This window comes from Seriola aureovittata, chromosome 4 (genome assembly GCF_021018895.1).
Source record: "Seriola aureovittata isolate HTS-2021-v1 ecotype China chromosome 4, ASM2101889v1, whole genome shotgun sequence".
Classification (NCBI taxonomy): Eukaryota; Metazoa; Chordata; class Actinopteri; order Carangiformes; family Carangidae; genus Seriola; species Seriola aureovittata.
Genome location: NC_079367.1, coordinates 14821141 through 14832005, shown reverse-complemented (window position 1 = coordinate 14832005; position 10865 = coordinate 14821141).

Below are 10865 nucleotides of genomic sequence, written 5' to 3'. Positions count from 1 at the left end.
AGCTGTGGAAGTAACTCTCTCTTGAGGATTCAAGGTGAAACGAAAAATGCACTTGTTGTAATTTACATGATAAGATCTTTGTTGAGAAGATTAACCATGCTACTGTTCGGATACAGTAGCAACAGAGTTTGAGGATTTGAGTGTGGCATGAAGTACATGAACAGCAGGTTTATTCCTGAAATACAGTGGAGTATAGAATTTCTGATACTGACAAGAAGAACCCAGTGCTGCATAATTGAAGATACCTGAAGTCTTAAGCCACTGCAGTGCATGCATGAGAAGAACCAAATCTTGAGTGAATTTTCTCATGACTTTTTAATGTAGCAGGTTTGTGTGTGCATGTTGCACAGGCATATCGTCAAATATTAGCATGGATTTTGACAGTGAGGATCCTTTTGGTTCTTCTTGCCTGTGCACATACAGCATGGACACACAGATATTGCATGCAGATTTAGTTGTATGAGCGTGCACATATCCATGTACAAACTTTAAATGTACGTTTTCACGAAAGAAGATGTTTAAAAAAAAAAACAGTGTATACAGTATGGCGCCATCTCAGCCCATCTTTTGGCTGCGGCACAGGACGTTGACATTACGCCGACGGATCAAAGGATGCAACCTGTCAACCCTTTTGTTGTGGCATATTTGAAACAGGCAGTAACACAATGCCACCTCAGCACAGTGACACAGCTTTTATTCTGTGCCTCAATTTATGTTGATGCATTCACAAAGCTGGGCAGGAATGCGCCACGGGCACACATCATTCAGGAAACCAATCCTTCCTCCCCTCAGCGTTCTTGCATGGTCTCAACCCACATTGTGAGGCGGTTGTTTCCTCCAGGAGCAGACTGTAACTGTTTTTTCCCCTTTGCTTTGTGTCTGTTGACTTAAACCCATCGGGGCAGGATGCACCATTAAGTTCATATTTCAGGGATGGCGCACTCTCTCACATACATGATTGTTGGAAAACAAATAAAACTGCTCCTGAGGTCTTTAGTACATAAACACTGAGGGAAGTGGAAGCTAGTTTAGTTTACTATGAGTGACCCCTATGTCCAGAGGTAATGCACATAAATACTTATAGGAGTTTATCAGACCTGAAGCTTCTTTGGAGGGGTGAATCTGTTTTTGCTTAGTCTTGCATCACTTGAAATTGAAGGAATAGTTTGATTTTGGCATATTTTATAGATGGTATCTACACTCATGGATGCTTTCCTTATGTCATTGAGTGAAGTCTGATCATTTGTGGGTTTAGCTTATCTGCATGTAATGACATTTGTAGAATTTTATAATTGTGAAAGTGAAACCTTTGGTTAGGCTTGTATTATTAGAAGTGGTAATATAAAGACTGAGTTCCCCAGTAAAGTATTAAACCATTGAGGAAGTTGTATTAGAACCGAGCTAAGTGAGCTCAAAGCTATGCGATGTTCATTTGCTCAAATTAAAATTATAATTGAAATGCATCATAACTGTAGGTATATTTATATGATTTGTGGAATGAAAACTTGAAAGATGAAACACTCTATATCTTCAAGTGTAGAAGAAAAGCAGAAATCTAGGAAACCTGGCAGTGTTTTGCAGCGTCCCTTGTGTTTCAGGACCCATTCTTGTTTGGTCGTGTATTTTTCTACACGTAACAGCAAAAATGTAGTGGATGGTAATAGTTTTTCTACCAACTATGATTCTTAATGAACTGTAATGCAACATAGCTGAAGTTTGCATCTCTTGACTTCTATTTTCTCTATACGTTCACCTGCATAGTGCGGAGATCCGTAATGCAACAGTACAATTCTGCAGTACGTTTTGCGAACCATCTAATGTTCACTTTTTTTTTTTTTTGTGTTTGTCCCAGACCTTGGATTGCATTTTTCTTGTATTGGATTGCATCACATTGAAAGGTGGTTTAAGGACATTTTGATGAAGTTGTCCTTGAATCCCTTGAATAATTGGAAACGTGTGTCTATAGCTCTGTGCTGCTTTGAGTACATGTTGGTGTTTTGGATGCACATGAGTGGTTTAGCTACTTCCTTTTCAACCTTTAAAACCTTATTATAATTAGATGAAAAATTTACTTTTCTCCTCTTCATCTCACCTTTGACAAAATGGCTGTGAGGTAAAATTGTTGATTAAGGAATCAGTAGGAAAATGCACAAAATGTACTTTTACTGATTCATAATTTTACCTGCAAATGAGTCAAAACCTAATTGAAGAATAGACTGTGTTGCTTAGTAATATGAATTGCTAATCAGCAGCTCTTGAACTGCATCACATCTGCACCATAGTCAGTGGCTGCTCTTGCTCAGTGAGGCTTGAATTTAGTTCAACAGTTAGTTACAACTGTTTTGTGGTTTTGGTTTTAAAAAGTAGAATTATAGTGCAATAATAATTTTACATTTATAGACATTTGGGATACCATTTATCTCACATTAACACAGGAACACTATTTAAACCCCCCCCCCCAAAAAAAAAAAAACCATACCATCCCATCTAACAGTTTGAACTCATACTGTAGCATCCCCCTTTTTTGACTTTTTTTTATCCACCTTTTTTACATAGAACAGTTTCTTAAAAGCCTGCAAATTTACCACTTACAGTACTCACATACCTCCCTCTCAGGGTCACTAAAGGACTCTTTAAAAAAAAATGTGTTGTTACAGTTCATGACAAATTTGGTTTATGCAAACTGAGCTGTGGCTCAACTTCCTCACCAGCTCAAATCACCCAAGCATAAGTATCAAACTTTTTTACTCCAAATACAAGGTTTTCAGGCAGCCCCTAAAACATTGTTTGTATCATCATCATTACAACAGTAGCTGGGTTACAGAGTGCATGTAAATAATGTACGCCTTAGTAAAATAATCAGTACTGTAGGTGAATGAGAGGACAGTCAGTTTGAATGGCTTCTTCAGATCTTCTGATGCATGCAAGCTAAACCGAATGAATTATTTCTCAAGTGGCTGAGGTAGCATACCAATATTATTTTACAAATACAGTCTAAGAGAATTAGTGTTATCAGCCACACTGAAGAAAGCAGCATGTGTTGCCATCCGTCCTTTAGAAGAGACTTGCATCACAGAGTAAGCGAGTCTTTAGCTTAGCCTCCAGTCTGACGTGTTGAAGTGTATCAGTGGAAACATAACGCTGCTACTTCCTGTGTCTCTCGTAACCACACAGCTCAGGCTCAAGAACAATGCTGTGATTTGAGCGCAGGAGTAAAACCTGTTAAAGTAGAGCCACACATTTTCAATCCTTATTTCTCAGACTTGAATACATCCTCCTCTTTGCTGTCTCTTCACTGTGTCCCGTCCCCCTTCTTCCCGCTCCTCTCCCTTACTCTCAGCAAACATAAATCCCTTTCTTAAATAGATTCCAAGAAGCGATCTGCACCTCTGCCAGTTAAGGAGCAATCTGGAAACTAATCAAGCCCAGTAATGGCCAGGTAAAACCAAACAGAAAGAATGCATTGCATAGTCACAGACTTTAACAGGTGGGGGACTTTCTGCTTCGAGTGAGCGAGTCTGTCTCTCACAGATGAAACTGAGAACCATGAGTCAGAGGGTTCAAAACTGACAGACTGCAGAGGATATTACCAAAACCATCCTGGCCATACAGGATCAAGGTATTATGGTCCATGAAAGTACCGCTCAGTCATAAGGAGGTTTTAGTAAAGAACTTAGGAAGCACAATTTCCCACCTTTTGCTGAGTAAAGTAAACTGAGGCAACCTTTCTGATTTATATTTATGCTTGAAAAAAATATTGAATTTGGTGAGTTGGAAAGTCTAAATGGCATGAGCTGTGTTGGCATTTTTTGTGCAAGTCATGCTAGCACTTAGACTTTGATAAACTCTGGTTTAGCTTGTTAGCATTATAACATTTTCTAATTAGTAGCAAAAAAAACCAAAAACAAACAAAAAAACATGGCTGCTGCAGCCTGAATGTCATTAGTTTTGGTGTTTGGACATATAAAAATTTTACCTGATGGTGCCAGATGAAAAGTCAGGTGATTGCTGTTCATCCTCTGGTGAAAATGAATAACTCTACAAAATTTCACAGGACTCCATCCAATAGCTGTTCTAATAGCTGCTGAGAAAATTCAGTCTGGACCAAACGGTCAACTGACTGACTGACTGTTATTACCACGTTAGGGCCATGCTGCTGGTGTGGCTTAAAATCAGCATCTACATGTGTTAGTGATTGTGCAGCCTATAGATGTATCTTCTCATAGCAACTAAGTGAAAATGAGCCATAAGATTCTGCTCAGGTGAATACTAATTTTAAGACAACACACTCCACGTTCATGGTCATATCAAGTATTTCTATGAATTATTAGTCACACAGACGGATTCTCTACTTTGGACCATTGAACAGGCGTTATTTTTTCTTTTTCAGGTTTACATATGGAGTCAGTAAAACATTGCCTTGAATTGCTGATTTCCAATGACCTCACTTATGGCCTGTTAGATGTCAAAATTCTCAAATAGCCTACATCTATTCTTCTGTCAGTGGTTTCACTCCAGAATGCTGACTCTTCGTGAGTCTCTGATTTTGCCACCCCAAGTGTCCATCTCCCCCACCCCTCCACCACCCTTCCTCTCTTTCTTTTCACAGCCCCTCTCTTTCCAAGATCCCCTACACTAAACTCAGAGGGACTTCTCGTGTCTGGTCTTCTCGGACTGTCAGTTAGACATCAGTCACAGGGGAGTTAGGGGAGCACCTCTGTCACTTTAAGAAATGCCTCTGGCGAAAAGAAACTGATTAGTAGTGCTGGCAGCCAACCACGTGGAGTGCAGTGTGGAGACTGAAGCCAATGAGAAGCCCTGCTGGGTGGAGGTTACAAAAGCAGTCTGAACCCAATGACTCAGCAAAGTTGGGTGCGTGTGAGATGACACTTTGCAGCGATTTAAAGGGCCAGTGTGCCAGCTTGCAGCTTTCCGAAGGAAGCTGAAAAATGCACTTCCAAAATCAGGCCAAGTGTTCACTCCCTCCCTCTTGTGCAGATCATGAAAGTATGTGGCCCAGGTTGTTCTGCAAGGCTGTTGGTACAAGCCGGGCAGAGTCCATTAACGGGCTACACCCATCTTTTTCCACTCAGGGGACGCTGACCAAGTGTTGGTTACTGGAATATACGTATGCTTGTTGTAGAATTCCCCAATGCAATTTGTTGAACATCTAAGAATACTAAACTATATTGCTGTAATAAGTGATGACAAATCTGATTTTGTTCTTGCCTTTCTTACAAATCGTATATGTTTTGGTAAGCAGGGAGTCATAGCAGAGGTCATAGCATTTTAAAGTCATAAAGTGTCCAACATCTCAACATCCTCATACACTGGGGTTTTTCACATGTTGGGAATATTGAATGAGGCTTCAGCTTCAGGGGCTCAATCTTGAGCTAACTTCAGTACACTTGCAGTAATGATTACTATGAATGGACTCTATGTCATAAAAATTGTTAATTTAGTTTTGACCTGATTTGTATTTTAAGTCATTCTCTGGAGAATATCACTCTAAAGATGGATTTCATTTCTCACAATAAGAATCTATTCCATCCTCCCCTTCCTATAATCTGTTTCCTCAGATATGACCAGCTGAATCATCCTGACACTGGTACACAGATTTGTAGTTGATAATGAGTTGGCCCTTTCCGCTCTATTATAGATTGAATGACCCACATTATGATCTGGTCCGACACTGTTCCCTCTTCCTCTTCGTACTGTAACACTGAGCAGTATTGTGAAGGAGTCAGGTCTGAGAGCAGCAGTGGAAACTTCCATTAGGCCACAGGAAAAGTATACTCCTGAGTATTGTTCTGGTCAGGCCTGCAACAGTCAGCATAGCACAGCACACCTCTGTGACAAGACAGGTGCTATATATATACTGTGGCTAGCAGTAATTCAGCAACTGCAGCCATGTCCAGCATCCCAGCTACCACTGCAAGAGGAGACCAGGCCTCTTAAAGACCTAGTTCACAACCTCATGTCATTTCAACAATAGGCATTTAGGGAAATACACTGGTTTCTTGCCGAGCGTTAGATGATGAGAGATCATTACTGTTCCATATGAAGCTTTAGCCAGGAGATGGTGAGCTTAGCTTATTTTAAAGAATGGAAAAATGGAAACAGTTATCCTAGCTGTGTCCAGAGGTTATAAAAAGTCCGACTACCAGCACCTCCAAAGCTCACAAATTAACACATCATTTAGTATCTCCTTTTTTAAACTAAGATAAGCTGACTGGCTGCTGACTGTAGATCTAACTATATAAGCATGGTATTCTTTTTTACGAGCACTTCTTCATTGTTGTGTTAGTGACTGCGAAGGAGAGGGGTGCGCTCAAAGTTCAAATTCATTGAACTTTGACCCAGCTGCACTTATCTTAGTGGGCACAACCTATCACTTTTGACCACGACTTCAGCGAAGAACTAATTATTGTTCTTATGTCTGCTAATCTCCCAAACTGTACCTAACAAATTACCCTCATCAACACCGGACAAAGACAGACGCAAATGCAGCTGTCAAGATTGTTACAAAAACACTGTTTGATTCTCGAAAACATAGTAATCTACTGTTAGCTGCAACATTAGCATTGTAGCTAAAAGTGGAGCCATTTAGTGCAGTGCCCCCAGGAGTTTCGGAGGACATACATACTGTGCCGGACAACATAGAATGTGCAGTTTTACTACTATATTGTGAATACATCTCATCTCAACAACTGTCAGCGAAAAAGGAAATATGTTACTGGCACTGATCATTTAAAGTTGGTTCAGCATCATTTGGAATTTTAAATTGAAAAAGCTGCCAAGACCCAAATGATGCTGAACCAAGGCAAGGTATAATTTATAACTTTGTGGAACATACACGGGTTCTGCTCTGTACGTTCTGTTCAGTTTGTTATGCAAATTAACCAATAGGTATTAGAGACTCTGCCAGCTGGGGTAAAGGTGAACTTAGCATGACTTTTTGCTGAAAAGAAGAAAAAAAATCAGTTGAGTTGAGTTGTGCAGGTTTGTTACACAACTAAAGGAATGCTGAATGGGTTATGAATGTTAAAATATTTACATACCACTATTTCTTTTCTTTTCGTGCTACAAGGTGAATGTTTGCATAATAGTTATGACAGAAATTCTGTTCCCAATAGATTAGACATTGGTCCAAAGTACTGTCCTCCTCGTGCTCTCCTTTTTATGCTCATTGTACTGTTCTGCAGTCAGTGAACTGTAACTGCTGCCTTTGGTCTCTGTTGAGTTTTGTTTGTTCCAGGAAATGTCCTGACTTGAACCCTGAACCCTTTAAGAAATCACCTACTTTATTCACAGCTCAAGCCAGAGAAAGGAATCAGCTGTTTCCTCATTGATTCATGTGATCCACATCCAGCTGTTTCATAAGCTTGTTGTGGCTGTGATGTCAACCACACTCATTCATGTAACTGTATAGTCACAGCTGACATGAACCTCTGAACTGCAGGTGTTGCAGACTTTTAAGGTGTAAATGGTTAGTTGTGGTGCGTGTGTCTCCTGTTATATAATTCTCCCACCCATTACCCTCTATTCTCCACAGCAGGCATGGAACTCTGATCCCTTTGCATGTGAGGGCGTGCAGGCAATGTGCAGTCGTGCCCGAATTCCCGGAGAACAGCATTTCCACAAGGTTTATCTTGGTTGCCACATGCAGGGCCAAGGCCTACTTACTGATATGATTAGCCTTGCTGGCGGAAAAGGAACGCATTATCCTCAGACGGTCTGATCCAACCTCCATTCTTTCCAAGCAACCTTATTTGTCTGATGTTTGGACTTACTAATGATAATAGTGTGAAATGCACCTCCCTCTTACTAAAAAGAGAAAGAGAAGGTTGTTGGTTGTGAGGGTTTTTTTTGAAGCTAATAGATGGAGACAGGCTAGCAGAATGATGGCTGCTGAAAGTGATGACATCACTCCGATAGGGAGACTTTGAGAGAAGACGTGTTAGTGACAAGTGGTAGCTATTAAAGCTGACAGGCCACTCTCAGGCACTTTCTTTTCCCCTGTATCAAAGTGCGAGGGCTTGCTTTTTCACACTAGCAGGTTAAACATTAATACCATCCATATCTCTTGTTTCATTTTAACTCAAAATCTCATACTCATTGGATCAGTTTGTGCCAGTCAGTTAGCACCTCCAGCAATACTCTACTTGCATGCTGTGACACCATGTGACAGTGTTGCAGCAGACAGACCAGAGAGCCACCTCAGCCCTGACTGGAACTCCGTTTTCCGACATGCACTCTCACGGATCAATAACCTCTTACATAACATTCTGGTTTGGACTGCAGGCCAGATTCCAGCTGACTGGAACATGTGACAAGGCTTTCACTGTGTTGACCCACATTTTCCCTTCCTCCCGAGATCCCCCCCCTTCCCTCCCGCCGTCCGTCTCCTCTTCCCACCATGCCCCTCCATTAGCCCAAACCCCTCTCTACATCTTCACCCCCGTCAGGAGAGCATGTCATGTAGGCAGTCAGATCCAGACTTGGGCGGGTCGGGCCTTCCTGCGACGTGCCCAGACATGCACGCAGACAGAACGAAAGACACACACGGGGAATAGCTGGTGGCTGAGCAGTAGCTTTTACCCAGACAAATGACATAAGCGTAAAAGGGTGGTCATGGAAAACGTCTGACTTTGTATGGTACTCCTGACAGATGCAGTGTTAAGGCTTGATGCTATGGCTGAAACTCTTTTCGTGTTTTTCCTCTGACTGCAGTAATGTCATTGTTTGTGTCCATAAAAGGTACTGAGGCCATTGGTCAAAATTACAATAGGAAATTTGGTAATGATATCACAGTTACTAATCCCAGCATTGCTCCATTGCTTTGATAGTTTGAGGGTCAGCTTGTTTTCTGTCTTACTGGAAGTTTGATGGTGGGTTGACATCCATTTCTTGTCTGTGCATTCAGAGAACAGGATGCCTTAGATAGTCACAGGGGTGGGAAGTGTGGGGAGGCAGTTATGCTGCATTCACGCAATGTCAGCTGAATACAAAGAATAAAAAAAAAAAACTCTTGAGAGTGCTCATGCATTTTCCAGGAGGCCCACAGCGCTAGCTTTGTAGTCACACCATTAAAATAGCCTAGCTGTTTTTAGTTATGTATTCATTTGTTAACAGGTAAGCGAGGTACAGGTATTAAATGTTTTTGCTTTCTTTATAAATAGAATCAAGTTAGTGTTAATATTTTTATCAAATGTAATTGCCAGCAATGGTGGCAGTTATTCAGTCTTTTGTTAGTTTTTGTTACTTTCTTTGACACTTCCATAATTCTCACCAATGGAACATACTGTAGCTGTCAGAAATCCCTGATTGCTCCAACACTAAATTAAAAAGGCTGATGAGAACAGATTTTCTGACTCAGTTGTTAGAATTACTTTCAGAATGATGTGCAATATTAGATATACTAAAACAGGAGAAATACATCTTCCGGTAACTCAAAAGTTATATAACTCAAAAACTGCATCTTGTCACTGCGGTTAAGCTAACATTAGCTATTTATGGTCAATAAGTACTATAACCATCCACTGGGTTCTTGTTCAACCACAATGTCTTGTTTTCAATTTCTGCACGTGTACAGAATACAAGAAGAGTGGGAATGATGTGTCTTTGGAGTTGTTTAAGTGTGTGTTGGATCTTGGAGGATTTGTCTCCAGAAATGGAATATAATACTCATAATTATGTTTTAGTGTATAATCATACTAATAATCATGTTTTTGTTAGTTTAGTGTGAGTCCTTCATATCAACAAAGGGAGCAGGTCCTCATCCACAGAGCCTGTCATGTTGTACCGCCATGTTTCTGTAGTAGCTGAGAACAGACAAACCAAACATCGGTTCTAGAGAAGCCTCATTTGTGATTTTACATTACCCCAAGGCCACAGTAGGTTCTCCTACACTCTTGGAAAGGGAGGGGTATTACAATCTGCAACCTCACTGCTAAATACTACTAAAACCTATACACTGGTTCTTCAAGTCAGGCTCCATGCATAACAAAATAAATAACCAGTAATGTACATTTTTCCTGTAACTTGCCCATCAATAATGAATATAATGTTTCAATTAATGCAAGTGTTTGGCTGCTGCTCGTCCAGTTTTCTGAGGTTGTTTTTTGATGATGTTGGTGCTGGGGGTGACTAACTAGTATTTCTATACACAACATAACCTTGTTGTGCCTTCAGCAGAGAAGTTAGATCATACTGTATCTGTATGTTTGGGCAATACACACACACACACACACACAAAATAGATGCAGCAGGTTGCACACACTGCATTGTCTGTGCAAAGCTCTGTGATGTTCCTAAAGCGAACAATCAGACAGTATTACAGTATGAGACTGAACTCCAGTGAGGTGAACCCCATCCTGGTTTCCTGCCACATTAACCTGTCTGACTTCGCATTACAGTAAGCTGATTATGTCACCACAGGTGTCCTATTTAAGTGTTTGTTTCACTAAAACTTCCTCCGCAGAAGTGCCTCAGAATTTTGTGAATATTTCTGCCAATCAGTTTTACCCTCAGCAGCTGAGTGGCTGAGTGTGCTGAGAAATATTTGTCCTGCAACCTTGTTCAGTCTGAGCAGAGAGCGCCGGCCGAGGCTTTTCACTGCTTAATCACGACACATCCTGATGGAAAAATTCACTTGAAGGTTGATATACAAAGACATACTGTAACACTAATTCTCTTCTCGATAGTCAGTTGTGTATTTATTTTGTCTCTCAGGCGTATACTTGGGTGCAGCATGTGGGTAATTAGAAGATTGTGAATTGCACTGGGCCTGCAGTTAGTTCTTTAGGAAGTAGCAGTGACTCATCAGAAGCTTGCTTCCTGCTTCTATAAATAGCCAATTATTC